At 38.3% G+C, this 17,013-nt stretch overlaps 1 protein-coding gene across 1 annotated transcript in view; it reads right to left on the bottom strand.

Moving 5' to 3' along the window:
• Positions 1-15,634, bottom strand: part of LOC126469900 (inositol 1,4,5-trisphosphate receptor) — a 345,163-nt gene extending 329,529 nt beyond the window's left edge. The window contains exon 1 of the mRNA XM_050097248.1: positions 15,576-15,634. The gene's annotated coding sequence lies outside the window, so the exon portion shown is untranslated. The remainder of the gene's footprint in view (positions 1-15,575) is intronic.
• Between the last annotated feature and the right edge of the window lie 1,379 nt (positions 15,635-17,013).

Here is a 17,013-nt window from a genome sequence, read left to right as displayed (position 1 = left end):
ATCGTTGCAAAAAAGGAGGACAGCACATGGTGTTTCTGTGCTGACTGCCAATGACTGAATAAAATCATGAAAAATTATGTCTACCCATTGCTGCACACTGATGACATCCTAGACTGCTCAAACTATGCTCTCATGCACCACAGCTCGTTGCATTACTGATGACTCTAGACAGAATCAGACACAGGTATCACTTGCCAAGTCTCTGCTGATCCATTAGACAGTATGTGAGCCACAGTAAGGAATGTCAGTGACAAAAGCATGTGCCCCAATTACCTCCGGGGCACCTGATACCAAATCCACATGCGGCAGCACCATTACACCAAATCTGAGTCAACCTCTTGGGAAGGTTACCAATGTTTACAACTGGGAATTGATGGATAACAGTCTGCACTGACTAGCTCACACTATCACCAAAGCTGTGCCAACTGCCAAAGCTATGGAAAATTGCAAGGTTCCTTGCAGAAGGCATCATTTTTAAACACAAAGCACACCACATGATGATCTCTGATTGCGGAAAAGTGTTTCAGTATTAGAGGTAATTTCACGTTGCAAAATAACCCACAGGATAAAAACTGCCTACCATCCAGAGATGAATAGCCTCACAGAATACTTTAATATGATGCTGACAGATATGCTCTTGATGTACAATGTTATCAACAGAGATACTGGAATACAATACTGCCCATTGTGACTTAAGCACATAACACAGCGATTAAAGACATTACAGGCTTCACACCATTATTTCTGATTTACAGTCATGTGGCCAAAAAGAATGTATACACTGTCCCTGTTTCAACTGGACAATACTCAGGATGACTACATGAAACACCTTATTACTCAGACCAAAGAAACAGGATGGCTTGGTCACATACAGACTCTGGACATTCAGGGGAAAGACTGACAGCACTATAACACCAAGCACCAGCCAGTGAGAGTCAGCTCTAGAGATCAGCATAGCTTTTTATATCTGTGCAAAACAGGGGACTACCAAGAAAGTTACTAAAAATGCCACTCTGGTCTGTACTGTTTCCTTCATTGCATATCAGATGTCACATTCCAAGTCAAGGATTATGCCCTTTCATAAAATAGATAAAAAGCGCAGAGATGTTGTCCGCATCCACTGTATGAAACCCTCCTATGGTCCTGAGGCACAGATGGATGATGGGGGTTACCTTTGATGCTCATCACTGTGAAAAGAATGTGACATGATGTGTTATAATACAGGGGGCCACAGACAAGATCTAGATCTAGGATGCTGATTAAAATTAGAAGTTCTCAGACACTGCCTTGCCGTGTCTCTCCACAAGTTGTGCTGTGATGTAGCGGGTAGTGTCACTGGCTGGTGTGCTGCGGGTCCAATTCAAACCCAACCACTAGCAAATATTTGTAATTTTGTATTTACCATTTCCTTGTCAACCTAGAACTATAAGCATGCAAACGTCTGTATACAGGGTAAGTCAGAAATCTACTAACAAACTTTCAGAGTTGTTAGCATATTCTATTTTTGTATAAATAACGGCATACACTGTCCAGGCGGCAATTCTGTTCTTTCTATGTGTTGATGTCTGTAATAAACATTCTTGCAGTACTATATTTGATTGATGATCCAGCTTTCAGATTTGGACTCAATTGTGGTTACAACCTGACAATATTGCACAAGAATATGAATTTTACTTTAAAGATCCAATTGCATTAGGTAAATAGACAGGTAAATATACTTTTAAAATAAAATACAAAATTATTACATGTTAAGGAGTAGATCTACAGTGAATACTTGACATGATATTCATAACAGCATTGGGCAATAAGTAATACAGAGAACACCAGAGGATGGGGAAATGAACTCATAACAGTCCAAAGAGGCAGCATATTAACAAAAGCTGCATAAAAAAAGATGCAAATCAATGCTAAGCACTTAAATGCCCACTGCTACTACTATTTTGGTAACACTATCAATGTAGCAGAACACACAACAAAGCATGGCAACTACAAATAATAGTTGTCAACATAGCTTGTGGTTTGTATTGTATTGTATGTTAACCGGGAACCTAGAAACGACGGAGAGGCTCTGTCACTGCCGCAGTCGCAGTGGTCCAGAACCCCACGGTGACTACCACAGTCCACTTCACCCCTCCGCCGTCCCACACCGAACCCAGGGTTATCGTGCGGTTCGGCCCCAGGTGGTGGACCCCCCCCCCCCCACCTCTCCCCCAGGGAACGTCTCGCACCAGATGAGCGTAACCCCTTTGTTTGCGTGGTAGGGTAATGGTGGTGTACGCATACGTGGTGGAGAACTTGTTTGCACAGCAATCGCCGAAATAGTGTAGCTGAGGCAGAATAAGGGGAACCAGCCTGCATTTGCCAAGGCAGATGAAAAACCGCCTAAAAACCATCCACAGACTGGCTGGCTCACCAGACCTCGACACAAGTCGCTCGGCTAACTGGGCGGGCAGCTTGTGGTTTAATGCAATAACACAACGAAATGAAAATATGGTGATGCCATAAAGAAATGAACACTAGAGAAAAGACTTGTACTTTGACATATATAACATATGAGACTGCTTAGTACAAAAGACACTATACCTAGTGACACCATTCAACTATAATCACCATGCCTTAGGTAAAGACTGTAGGATAAACATCTCCTCTAGCCTTTTCCATGCTTACTGATCTTCAGCAGTCAACATCCTGCATATTTTCTAATGCCATCTACCTACCTTACTTTAAGTCTTTGCATTGTTTTATCTTTATTTCTTAGAATCTATTACCAAAGACTTCCTTGGACCATTTACACCCCATTTGCTGGCTACATATAGGTCTACTTCCCATTTGCATTTCAGTATCATTACAGCTATAATTAAGTTTTCTGCTACAGTCTGTTCCCTTGCACATCTGTCTTGTTTTGTTGTACCACCTAATAAATCCCAACATGTATTCCTCCACTGCTAACAGTACAATGTTTTAATGTTTGTCTGAATGACATATATCTTGACCAAAACTGGCAATAAACAAGATTTGTTTCCTTTCCACTTCAAACACATCACGAGTCTTATTTTTTGTAACTCAAAGTCATTTCCCAAAAGCACTGCATAAAATTTTTACTCCTCTTCTTGTTTACTTTCTTGCCCACACAACTGTTGTTTTCAAAATCCTAAATACAAAAACTTATCATTTGGTCTTATGAAGTCATTATTTTTTTATGCATTACTTTCTCAATATGTTGATTACACATTATATTAGCCCTATTATTACTGACTTTCAAACTTGCCCTGTTAAGCGCTTTCATTTGCTGCTGATGTTTACCCACACTAGAGGTAAACAGTGCAGTGTCATAAAACAATGGGTCTAGATAAATATTTTTTACTGGTAGACATTGAAAGTTAAACATTCTGTACATATATCGCTCACATAATGGTGGTGGTGGTGGTGGTGGTGGTGGTGGTGGTGGTGGGAGGAGGAGGAGGTTGTGGTGGTGGTTTTATTTATCTGTGGATCACTTTTACAAGGATATTGGAAAAATCGAGGTATTCAAATTTGGCAACAACAAATTAACATAATTCATGTACAGGGTGAACCAGAAGTCCAGCAAAGAACTTTTGGGGGTAGTAGTATGGTCTAAATAAAGAAAAAGTGACTAGTAATCATGGGCTCTAAACTGCATACCTTAAGAGCTATGAGCACTTGTTCCTCTTTGTTACTGTGAGACACATCTCTTCTACTGTAAGTGCTTTGCTTTCCATATTTTGGGAGGAGGTAGTATGGACCAAACCAAGAAAAACATTGTCTAGTAAACAAGGGCTCTAAAATCTGTATCTTACAAGCTCCAAGCACTTGTTCAGCAGAAGAGATGTGTCACACAGTAACGAAGATGAACAAGTGGTCATAATTCTTAAGGTCTGCAGTTAAGTTCCCATGTTTAGTGGACATTGTTTTCTTGTTTTGGTCCTTATTACCTCCTACCCATGTGGAAATGTGGAAAGCAAAGAGCTCACAGTGGAAGAGACATGTTTCACATAATCAGGCATAAACAAGTAACCACATTTACTAGTCCCCCCCCCCTTTTTTTGTTTCTTTTAGTTCACACTATCACCTCTGAAAGTTTGTTGGTGGAGTTCTGGTTCACCATGTACACAGGCATTTAAATACTTATAGGTGTAGCTTGACAAGGAACTGACAGTTGGTTGTAGCCTTATGGTAGGAATCATCCTGGCATTTGCCTAAAGCAATTTAGAGGAACCACAGAAAATGTAAATCAAGATGGATGGAAAAAGATGAAGATTGAGGCCTCCATTCTTCCTAACACAAGGCTTGTCTGTTTAAAGCAGAACTACACACTTGACTTATTGCTAGTGTACAGTACCATTTAGGGAGAAGTTATTTAATAGTGTAAAAGGCTAGTGATACTCTGTTTATTCATTTCTGACTACCAGTCACTGCACACACCATTTCATAATGCTAACACTATACATACACTACCAGCTGATGTAAGGGCCACAGTGATGCTGTTTTGTTTCCATTTTGTGTACTGCAACTTCCCATTTCGCTAGCCTGAAAAACTGAGTCAGCAACCCTCTATAATTGACATTTTGCACTCAGGAAGAGGGTAACATAGCTTAATTGTAAGGTTTTTCGGAAAAGAAAGAAAAGGAAACCATAGTGTGAAAAGTTATGTGAAATGATAGATATTTTGTTGTTTTTAATATCATTTACTTGTGATATATTTTTTACCATACCACTACCCTGCGTTACCTAAGTAATCCTCCACTGTACAGAGTGCATGGCTTAACAAATACTTTTAACTGCCTTTTTAAATATGTTTGTTTCCATAACCTCTTCCATCTCCATGGGCAATGGAAGTTTAGGTTTATTTCTTGGTAAAAAATGATGTTTTGAGCTTTATGTTTATTTCTTCTCAGTAAATGTTAAGTTCAGTCTAGATCTTGTTCCATGGTTATGGACAAAACTGTTTGTGCCATAATTATCAATGTTAGTTTGATGTGCAAAACTATTGGTACATTTACTTATATTGTGACCTTTACAACAAGTTCAATTGCTGTTATTGGTTACTATTCTTACCGTTCTTTTCTGTAGTTTGACAACTGTGTTCCTATTTCGTGTATTTATTCCCCAGAAAAGAATTCTATAGCTAATAAATGAGCGTACATATGAACAGTATGTAAATAAAAAGATACTGATTGTTACACACTGATAGAAGGACTAAGAGCATAACATGCCGATGACATTTTTTTTGCCAGTATCTGTCTCCCCCCCCCCCCCCCCCCCACCACCACCACCACCATCACCACCACCACCACTTCAACTGAGACTCAATATTCACTCCTAGAAATTGTGCACTTGTTATGCAGTCTACAGAAGTACCATCCATATTTTAATTAACAATGTCAATTTTCCCTCTTTAAACTGGAATTTAGAGAATTTGTTTTCTTTCTGTTCAGTGTAACATTATTTCATATTGGTAATTCCTTGAGGGTTTCATTTACTTTCCCTGATGAAAGGAGTAATATTTTCTTCTTCAGTGACTAATACTGCAGACACCAGCAAAGGGAATCTTTTCCCTGGTACTAACACTACTGTGAAAGTCACTGATGTGTATCAGCAGCAGAATTGCTCCTAATATGCTACACTGAGGAACTATATTAACGTAAATGTTTCACCAAAAGTTTAGCCTTATTTGAGTTTTGTGTCATCTCTACTCCTTGTACCCTATGTTCTTGGCATGATCAGAGACAGTCATTTAGCTATGTCTCTTATTCCTAATGATTCAACCTCGCTCAGTAGTATCAAAAGCCTCACAAAGCTCTAGGAACATGCTTGCGACACATTCATCTTTGTTAAAAGCATCAAGTACCACTTTGGTGAATTCTACTATGGGCTTTCTGTATTACTTCCACTTCAGAATCCAAGCTGTAATTCATTTACTCAAGACACAGGGAATTTGTGTGAATGTACTACACAATTTGTACAAACAAACAGTGCAATACCAGTAAACACATAAGGGAATCTGTGTTTGGAAGAAGGTAAAACACCACGACATGTACATGGGGTTGACTGTGCTGTACAATAAGGCACATAAACACGACAAAAACTAATGCAGCCTACAACACGACTCAAACCAAACAGCTGACTGCAGATGACCTAATGGATGGCAGAGCACTGTGAGTAATACATCATAATACCCTGCTGACACATTTGATGGAGCGCCAATGCAATGACTGTGCTAATATCCACAAAAAGCATCATGCAGCCCTTCCTATAAACACATGTTTATCTCAGAATGTATGCGTTTCTGGAATCATGTTTATTAGGCTTATTTTTCTTGTTTCGACGAGTACTACCACCTCCCAAAGTATTCAACACTGTTTTTTGAACACCCTGTATAGATATACCTATACATTCCTCCCACCTTTCAGTTTTCCCTTCTTGCTCAGTACTGAGTTTTCTATCTTAGCTCTTGATATTTATACAGCTGTTTCTCTTATCTCCAAAGGTTTCATAAATTTTCTAACAGGCAGCATCTATCTTTTTCCCCTCATTATGCATGCTTCTATAGCCTTGCATCTGTCCTCTAGCCATTCCTGCTTAGCTATTTTGAACTTTTTGTCAATTTCATCATTTAGACAGCTATATTCCCTTTCAGCTGCTTCATTTGCTGTATTTTTATATTTTCTCATTTTATCAACTAAATTCCACACATAATGTGTTATCTAGGAATTTCTATTAAGTCTTGCCTTACCTATTTGATCCTCTGCTGCCTTTCCTATTTCATCTTTCAAAGCTACCTGTTCATCTTCTATTGTTCTCCTTTTCCCCGTTTCAGACCAAAGTTGGCTAGTGCTCCCTGTGAAACTCTGAATTTGTCCAGGTTCCATCTCTTTAATTTTTTGCCTTCTTGCAATTTCCTCAGGTTTAGTCTGCAGTTAACACTCAATATATTGTTGTAAAAGTCCAAATCTCTTACAATTTAAAATCTGATTCCAACATTTCTCTTTCAATTATCTAATCAGTCTGAAACCTTACAGTGTCCCCAGGTCTCTTCCACATATACAACCTTCTTTCAAGATTCTTAAACCAAGTATTAGCGGTGATAAAATTATGGTCTGTGCAAGATTCTAGCAGGCAGCTTCCTCTTTCACTTCTTTCCACCAGTACATGTTCTCCTACTATTTTTCTAATCCTTCCTTTTCCTACTACTGAATTCCAGTCACCTGTCACAATTAAATTTTCATCTCCTTTAACTATGTCCTTTATTTCATCATAAATATTTCAATTTCTTCATCATCTGTGGAGTTAGCAGGCATATAAACTTCCACTACTGTGGTTGGTGTTGGCTTCAGCTACCAGAAGCTGCAGTCGTGTGTGTGTGTGTGTGTGTGTGTGTGTGTGTGTGTGTGTGTGTGTGTGTGTTTTATATTTTTGACAAAGACCTTGATGGCCAAAAGCTTATATTTTGACAGTCTTTTTGTTGTGCCTATCTGCGACTCAGCATCTCCACTATATGGTGAGTAACATCTTTCCTTTTCATAATATTGTCAGAATATTTCTGGTTATGGAGGATCTCTTTATCTGACTTGTCTTGCAGTACCAAATTTATCATCATAATGATGAATTATAAAGAAGCTGTAGCACTGACATATACAGGCTATTATAAGTATTCTATCATCAGCTGAATCAACACATTTTTTTTCTCAAGAGCTGTATGGTTAAGCCAAGTCAAAAGGTTCTCCACCTATGAAACCCACACAAAATGCGTTGGAAAGCTAAAAGATATTTTGTATGGCATGCAATATATACCGAAAAGATGGATTAGACACCATGGGAGAGGGCGCGTTCATTGCAGTTGACAAAAACCTTGTTTCTATTGAAGTCAAATTTGAGCATGACAGTGAAGTTAACTGGTTGTGTATAAAAGGTCCAGATGAAATCAAGTTAACTGTTGGATGTTTTTACCAGCCACCTGATTCCACTGTGAGAGCTTTAGAGTCAATCAAAGACAGTCTACCCAGAACATGCAATACTGCTTGGAGGCAATTTTAACCTACCGAGTATAGACTGGATATTGACAATATCATAAAAAGCGTAGACTGCTACTCAACATACAGAGAAGATGTTGAACTGCAGACAGGCACAGTAAAAAGATTGCAAAATGTGTGAGCTTTTGGACATAAGGCCTCCTTCTAAAGTAGACAACACAGACAATTTCAGACAAGCGCAACTCACACACACTTGACCACTGTCTCTGGCCACTGTGGCCATCACATGGCCTTCACTAAGTGGGTCTAAGGCATCTATCCAGTCACTCTTCAACCTGTCTACTGTGGTAGAAGAACACAGCAAACGGAAAACCAAAGTTTTACATTTCACGTTTAAGAAATCATTCACGCAGAAGAGTCATACAAACATGCCATCATTTGACTCTCATATGGACGACATAATAATAGGCATCCCTGGCACAGAAAAACAACTGAAAACAAATAAGTTGCCAGGTCCAGATAGAATCCCACTTTGGTTTTACAAAGAGTACACTACTGTACTGGACCTTTATTTAGCTTGTATATATAGTGAGTCTCTCGCCCAGCACAAAGTCCCTAGCGACTGGGAAAAAGTGTTGCAGAATACTAGAACACATTCTGAGTTCGAATATAATAAATTGCCTAGAGATCAAAATGCTTATATCCATGAAACAGCACAGTTTTAGAAAGCATCATTTTTGTGAAACTCAGCTTGCCCTTTTCTCACATGATACGCTGTGAATTATGGATGAAGGTCAACAGACAGTTTTCACATTCCTAGATTTCTGAAAAACACTGGACATGATACCGCACTGCAAACCATTAATGAAGGTTCCCAGATATGTGAATGGCTCGAAATCTTCTTAAGTAAGAGAACCCAGCATGTTGTCGACAGCAAGTGTTCATCAGAGACAAGGGTATCATCAAGAGGGCCGCAGGAAAGTGTGATAGGACCACCGTTAGTTTCTAACCACATAAGTAATCTGGTGGACAGGGTGAGCAGCAATCTGATGATGCTGTGGTGTATGGGAAAGTGTCATTGTTGAGTGACTGCAGGAGAATACAAGATGACTTAGACAAAATTTCTAGTTGGTGTGTTGACCGGCAGCTACCTCTAAATGTAGAAAAACGTAAGTTAATACAAATAAGTAGGAAAAACAAACTTATAATGTTTGAATACAGCATTAGTAGTCTGTTATTTGATACAGTCATGTCATTTAAACACCTGGGTGTAACATTTCAAAACGATATGGAATGGAATGAGCACATGGATTGTGGTACGGAAGGTAAATGGATGACTTTGGTTTATTGGGAAAATTTTGGGAAATGGTGGTTCATTTGTAAAGGAGACTGAACATAGGATACTAGCGTCACCTGTTCTCAAGTACTGCTTGAGTGTTTGAGATCTGCATCAGGCCAGATTAAAGGAAGACATCTAAGGAATTCAGAGGTGAGCCTGTTACTGGTAGGTTCAAACAATGTGCAAGTAGTACAGAGATGCTTCATGAACTCAAAAAGGAATCTCTATAAGGAACTTGAAGTTTTTTCGAGGAACAATACTGAGAAATTTAGAGACCTGGATTTGAAGCTAACTGCACAATGATTCTACTGCCATCAACATACACTTTGTGTAAGGACAATGCTGCCACCAACATAAATTTCACATAAGGATCACAAAGATATGATACGAGAAATTAGGGCTCATATGGAGGCATAAGGACATTCGTTTTTTTCCTTCACTCTATTTGTGAGTGGAACATGAAAGGAAATGACTAGTAGTGGTGCAGGGTACCTCAGCCATGCACTGTACAGTGGCTGGTGGAGTATATATGTAGATCCAAGAGCTTTACTGATCTGTTGTCCCAAAATGAGAAGTAGTAGAAGCAGTTAATTCTTAAGTCCATGTTATTGTCTATTTAAACCAATTCATGTAGCAAGGTAAGACACAGATTTAATTGTGTGTGCCCCATGGTTTGAAGTGATTGCTTGTATACCCTCAGTCCACTACTCGTAACATTCTTTCATCCGGAATACTGATATCTCAGGAACTCAAAAACAGTACAAAGGCCTTAGACAGCACTAGCTATGGTGCCTGAAACAGCTGGAGATTCATGTGAACAGAGTTAAGCCTTGACACAACTAAGTACGTCTCAGACCTAACCTGCATGCTTCTAAATCTGAGTTACTGGTCTCTACACAAGTTTGTGTGCTGATAATGTTCCAGTAGCAACTTAAGATCAATTTTACCTGCTAATGGTCATTAACACTTTGGAGACCGGCCACTTAGAAGAATATTGTGCCTAGGAAACCGGTCATTTATGCCACTGTTTACAGTGTTACTGGCATATGTGTAATTGATGTATCTTCAAGAGTAACACATACTAAAAAAGGGCCAAGCTTCACAATTGCTTTGCATGTTTATAAATTTTAAAATAAAGATAACAGGAAGCATAATTATCTTACCACGAAAAAAAGTGCAAAGTGAGCTATTGAGCAATTTCTTCCTCTTGAGCGTCAAAAATTTCTTGCTCACTCAATAAGTATGATATATTTGTAGCATACTTACAGAAAACTGCAAAATCTAATTAGGCCTAGTACACACGCAAAATTACAACAATGCAATCATACTGGCTCGGCCATTCACAACAGCAGCTGTTACATTCGCTAACATTTCTTTCAAGATAATTCCAGAAATTGATAACACAAGGCAGCACCAGCCCAGAGGCAGGTCCAGGTCACGAGACGTCAAAACATTGTTCTCGTACGAAATTAGTCCAGTTGCGCATTGAGAAAATTGCTGCCTGACATATACTCGGGCGCAGTCTTTTTAACAAAATTTTGCTGCCCAAGCTACGTTTGGGCTTGGTTTCTGCATGATACGTAATACATTTAGTTAAGGAGACAGCAGACGTCGGTTCATAATGCAGGCTACAGTTTGAATTGGTAAGCAACCCATCCATATTTGTCCTCCACAAAACAAGCACCAACAGCTCCACCGTGTGAATGTCTGCACCGAACACTGGGCTCTAGTCTGATTGGTTCTCTTAATCTTCACAAAGATGTAATTTGAGGCTCTCCTCCCAGTTCTTATTAGTACACTTTTTGTTTACTGTGTATGACATCTTAATTCAATTAACTGAATCCTTTGATGCCACTTCATCAACTCACAACCAAACTGACACCTTTCAACCAAGCCCGAACTTCAAGTTACTATAGATCAATATGTCACCCCAACAAAGATTTCCTATTCACATTCATTACTGCTTCATCAACTCGCAAGCAAATTGTCACCATTCAGCCTAACCTACACCTTGAGCTACACCACAAATTACTCTGTCATCCCAACCTACATAAAATAGAATACAAACACACACAAATATTATAAGATGTTGTATGTCACAGTACTGTTAAATCATAAGCCAACATCTGGTATTGACAGGTTCAGTCAATCCTCCAAATTTTAGTATTTACATAAATGAACCTTTACTGAAATGTTCAATGTTTTAATTGAAGATCAGTATTAAAGTACATAATCTAGTCTATTTTATCAGACAACTATAGTGATATTTCAGGAGCCAATGCAGTTTGCACTGAAAAGTGACTTACACTAATACCACTCTTATTTTTTTGTTTTACACATCATCTCTCAGGTTTTCTTGGTCTGACTGCTTAATGGTGTACTCTTTGGAATACAGTCACGTTGCTAATTCCACTCTGTGCATAAAATGGTATCAACCTGCCTGTACACCAGAACACACACCATTAACTGTTTTACATGCCTGAAGTTAGGCATACTCAACAATTAAATATTAACTATATGTAATTTAATTCAAAAGAGAGTACCCAAGTATGAGCTCCTTTGCAAGTTAAGGTACTCCTACAAGAATTGGTACCATTCAGTGAAACTGGCCCACACCCTGCTGAGAAAGCACATTCTGTAAGAGTTTATTTTAATTTTATTTTTGTTGAAAAGGAGACGAAGAGGGAGGGTGGAAGGCGTGGTGGGCATGGGGGGGGGGGGGGGGGGAGAGCGCTTGTAATAATACACAAGACAGAAATTGAGAAACAATGTATTCTCAGTTCGAAAAAGGACCACTGAGTACTCCTGACAGAGTGAGGATTAACAGACCTTGCTAAAATTGCATAATATTAAATATAGTTAGTGAAATTGCTTTTAGAGGAGAGAAAGTGTAAAAATAATTATAACCTGGTGGAATACGTCGTTACAAACAATAACCTGACATGCAAACTTAAGTAAACAAATGTCACTGATACTTCCTTCAAACTGGTAAGATAAGTGTTCATGTTCCAGGGATCATTTTGCATGATAAATCATAATGATGTAAAACAAAGATTAAAAAAAAAATTTCATCCAAGGATTAGAAGGAGTTGTCAAGGAGAAACCTTTCAGTTTGTTTCCAAATTTTACTTTATTGTCTGTCAGACATTTTATATCACTGGGTAAGTGATCAAAAATTTCAGTTACAGCAATCCGTGCATTAATTTGGGACAATGAATGTCATTTTCCTGCTGGTATCGTAATTATGTACATCACTGTTCCTTTTCAGCTGCGGTGGATTATTTACAACAAACTTCACGAGGGAACAAACATACTGTGAAGCAATAATCAGAATGTACCACATATTATTCTTGCTGCATATTTCCGAGCAATGAAGACTCTTTTTGATAATGGAAAAATCCTGGATGGAAAATAAAAGGTGATACGAGGATAGACAAGCACTTCCTACTGTACAGTGAAGCCACTGATCAGCAGACAGGTAGACAATAAAGCAAAGACAACTGTTAATAAGCTACTGACCTTGCAATGTTTACCAGAAGATGCAAAAAAATATATATAACAAGCACCCAACTATCTCTTTGTTAATTATGTAGTTTCCAGATTATTCTTGCATAATTCAAGAATTTTTGAAAAAGTAAAAAGCAAAGCCTACAGTCTTTTATTATAATCAGAACGATTTTTTTTTTGTTTAAAATATCCCATTATGCATGTGACCCATGTTTTAACACACAAACTTAGGCACTGAAATGCAGCTACTTAGTACAGTAAACAGGGCAAAACTCATTCCACTGTACTGCCAATGTTTCAAAACTCCGGAAAATGAGGATCACAGCCAATTATTTCATGAAAATGAACTGAAAGCAAATGATACGCAATACAGTGTTCAATTTTGTAAATAGATTGTCCGTTTCCAGCATGTAATACATAAGTAATGTACTGGGCCTTCAAACGCGACACTTTTGTAAATACAGTAATTACTAAGTCGCTGGCAAAAACTTTTTTAAAAATGTGTATTCTGAATTATCTATGCTTTTCTATCATTCTTGCAGTCTTGGGTCCCTATTATATTTATTAAGTGTGGTGGGGGAGGGGGGATACCACCCCATACATACATCACCACCCCCACTCTCTCAACAGTTGTTTTCTGTTTTCTCTGCTGTCACTACAACACAACTAAAAAGAACTGTATGCAAGAAAGTACATAAAATAAGAGAAATAAAAATTTTTGTGATATCAGGGTGTTCTCCACTGGGAAAGTACAGTGAGATGAGAGCTTTTTAAGTACTGTCTGAAACTAACTGCAAATCAGCCAGTGAGGAAAACTACAATGACAATCCTTACCAGATCTTAGGCACCCACCAGAGAAATGGGGGAAAAATGATACAAAGGAGTCTCTTTGTATTCGTATGTGGGCATTCATCACGTGGCAGTGGCCACAGCAACAACCACTGAGGGTACAGGGTACAATCTGCTGCAAATAGTAAAGCTCAAAGTAATGCAAATGTAATGTACCATAATGGAATACATATGTAAAATACACGAAAACACCCAATACTTTCTGATTTCAAAGTCAGCATATAATCAATGGAATAACTGTAATGTAACATATTTCAGGTTACCCATCACCAGTGGAGTTGACTAGTTGAAACAAGCACAGATGCCAGGTGGTCTTGTTCAATTTATCTTAAAAATGTGTAGTTTATACCTGAAGGATGCCTTTACAAAGCTGTTTCTGACTGATTTATACGAAGTTTTGCTAACAGACGACACAAATGAGTAAAAGAAGCGTGGCTCAATACAATCATCAGTGCAAGTACGTCACATACATAGTTCACTAACTCGAGTAAGGGGTTCTACAAAAATGGTTTTACATATATCACATGAAGACTTAAATATTTTCTTCCCATTTCTACCATATCAACTAAAGGTTGAATACGTCTAACATTAACACCAGTTACACGTATGATGAAGGGTAATAACTGAAATTACAGTCTTGGAACAAACTAAAAACACTTCCATCTCCCTTACTAATTCCTTCAGTTTACACATACAATCGTCAGAGATGCACTAAGTGAACAGAAAATTAATATCACTAACGAAAACTTATGAGGACAAAAACTAGCGTAACACAAAAATTCGCGCTTTAAACAGGAATGGAAAGTGAATTCTCGTGTGTGACATAATTATTATAACAAAACATCAAAAGGAGGAACTACATTCATTTGCAAAATCAAGTGAATTCTATACACTAAGGCTGTCAACAATGATGTTCAACCACCTCGCAAATTACACACTGAGTGACGTTTGTCGGTGAGATACATAGTGTTCCAGTAAGGATTAAATTGGCTATTCAGTCCAAAATTACTGAAAACTAATAGTCCACTGACAAAGGGAGAAGGGGCCACTAGTGGGAACCACGTAAGAATACACAGCGAAAAATCGTTTGCGCGTTGATGAATGTAGATGACGGATGTTGACATCTTGTACATTCGAACACGATGGTTCGTTTTTATTTATTTTTTAGACAAATTTGACTGTTCTTGATGCTACACACAAGCAGAAACTGTATTTATTGTGAGTTACTTCGGGGTTCGCCACATAAAAAATAGAAGAAATCGCTATCGTTATGGATAGAGCACCTATCCTTCACGGCAGAGTGTAACACAGCTGCGATACACGACACTGAATCCACTACCCCGTCGAATAGTGTGTAAGAATCTCAGTACTGGCGTTAGAAATCCAAAAGTCTTGTTTAACTGTTGTCTTCAAGCCGCTGACCATTACAGTAATCGTTATGTCGTCTTCGATATTGTTTACTTCACAGGGTGCATCAAAATAAAGAAATGCAATGACAACTTCCAAGGATGAGAAGGGATAAAAATTACTAATGAATCAGTCTTGTACGTTGGTGCATTTAAGAGAAAGAAAAAATTTTTCCTCTGCCGAATGCTGCAACATCCGCTTATATTTTGTTTCACAAAACTTGTGTTAGCGCACATCACCAATCACCGCACCACTAGAAAATAAACGCTAAAATTTCTGAAAATTCACTTAATTATGCGAATTATATGGTTTCATTATATGAATGCAAATAAGATTCAACAGAGTGGAAATAATTCGCGCAGTATATTATGCAGAGCACTAACGTATCCTGTATCTGAATTCACTCAGTTTTCCGTCCGTCGAAGCATCAACAGTAAACAAAAAAGCTCTCATAACCACATACTCCAATTTGCACGCCTTACCATTAAACCAAATATTTACAACACGGGACTAATTTGAACTGGACACTCACAAGCACATCACTACATCGAAATACAACACACCAAACATCAGCACGGTAAAGATAGTCCTGTGCCTTCAAGTCGCCATTCTGTCATTTATGAGCAAACACACCGTTCCGTCAGCCTTGGTTAGCCATAATATTGCATCCCATTGATAAGTGGACGTCGTATTTAGCAATAACTGAATAACAAAATGGCCAAAAATCAACAAACTCATGTAAATATCACAGTACCGAAGAACTATCTCTTCAACTTTAGTATTGTTCACTGAAAACTTTCCGTAATGCGCAAAAACAAGTTCTAGAGCACTTGAGATGGACGTTACATACACCACTAACATCTTTTAACTTTCCTTCCACGCCTTTCACCAACAAAGAATTTGTTTAAGACGCCGAACAATTATGGTACAGAAGGATTTACGTCCGCATCTATTCTCTGCAAACCAGTGTGAAGAGCATGGCAGAGGGTGATTCCTATTGAACCATGAATTCTGGCTTCTTCTTGTTCCAATCGCGTTTGGAGCACGGTAAGAATCACTGCTTAAATTCTTCTGTAAGTGCAGTAATTACTTTCGTCTTTGTGGACCCTAAGAAAGCGACAGAAGGAGGCAGTAGTATATTCCTCGATCCCACGCTTAATACTGTTTCTTGACACTTTATAACTAGGCTTTCGTAAAATAGGTAGAGTCTATCTCAAACATCTTTCAGTTCAGTTATTTCAGCATCCCTATGAAGCTCTCCCGCAGGTCAAGCAAATCCATGACCGTGGATACTGCCCTTCTTCGTATATATTCAGTATCCCCTGTTGGTCATAGTTGGTATTAAAAGAACAGTAATTGTATTTTTCTATATTAGACTCCTCGCGATTTGTTTGTTGCGTATTCGCATAGAGTATAAATATCTATGGAGTGAGCATAGCCACTGCACATGTTCTCAACAATAAACCGGGCTAGTCACGTGTTAATAGGACGTCGCTGCTTATCTGCAATTTGTGGTAACAGCGAAGCTTTGATATTACCCATATTCACCTGGTTTTAAATACGTTTCTACACGTTTTAATAGTAGTAATAGCCATGGTGCAGTTGTTACGGATGTAAAGAGAAGTACGTGAAAAGTACGTAGAACAAATCTCTAATAGTGAATATAATATTGATGTGAGGTGCTCTGTATGTTTAAAAACACCGAAGCGCGGTATTAAAATGTCTTGTAATCTAGAGAAAATTCCTGCATTTTTTTTTTTTTTTGTTTCGCCCATATTTTTACAAGAGAAATGCTATATACATTTGCAAGTGTGTTTAAGCTGCCAGCCAGTATTTACGTATTCGTCCTATATTCATCTGCAGATAAAATTTATATGTTGGCTGTAAAATAAATAAAGCAGGTGGTGTAAATTGCTTATT

This window comes from Schistocerca serialis, chromosome 3, assembly GCF_023864345.2.
Source record: "Schistocerca serialis cubense isolate TAMUIC-IGC-003099 chromosome 3, iqSchSeri2.2, whole genome shotgun sequence".
Classification (NCBI taxonomy): Eukaryota; Metazoa; Arthropoda; class Insecta; order Orthoptera; family Acrididae; genus Schistocerca; species Schistocerca serialis.
The sequence above is the reverse complement of the archived record's forward strand: the minus strand, read 5'-3'. Positions and strand labels throughout refer to the sequence as shown.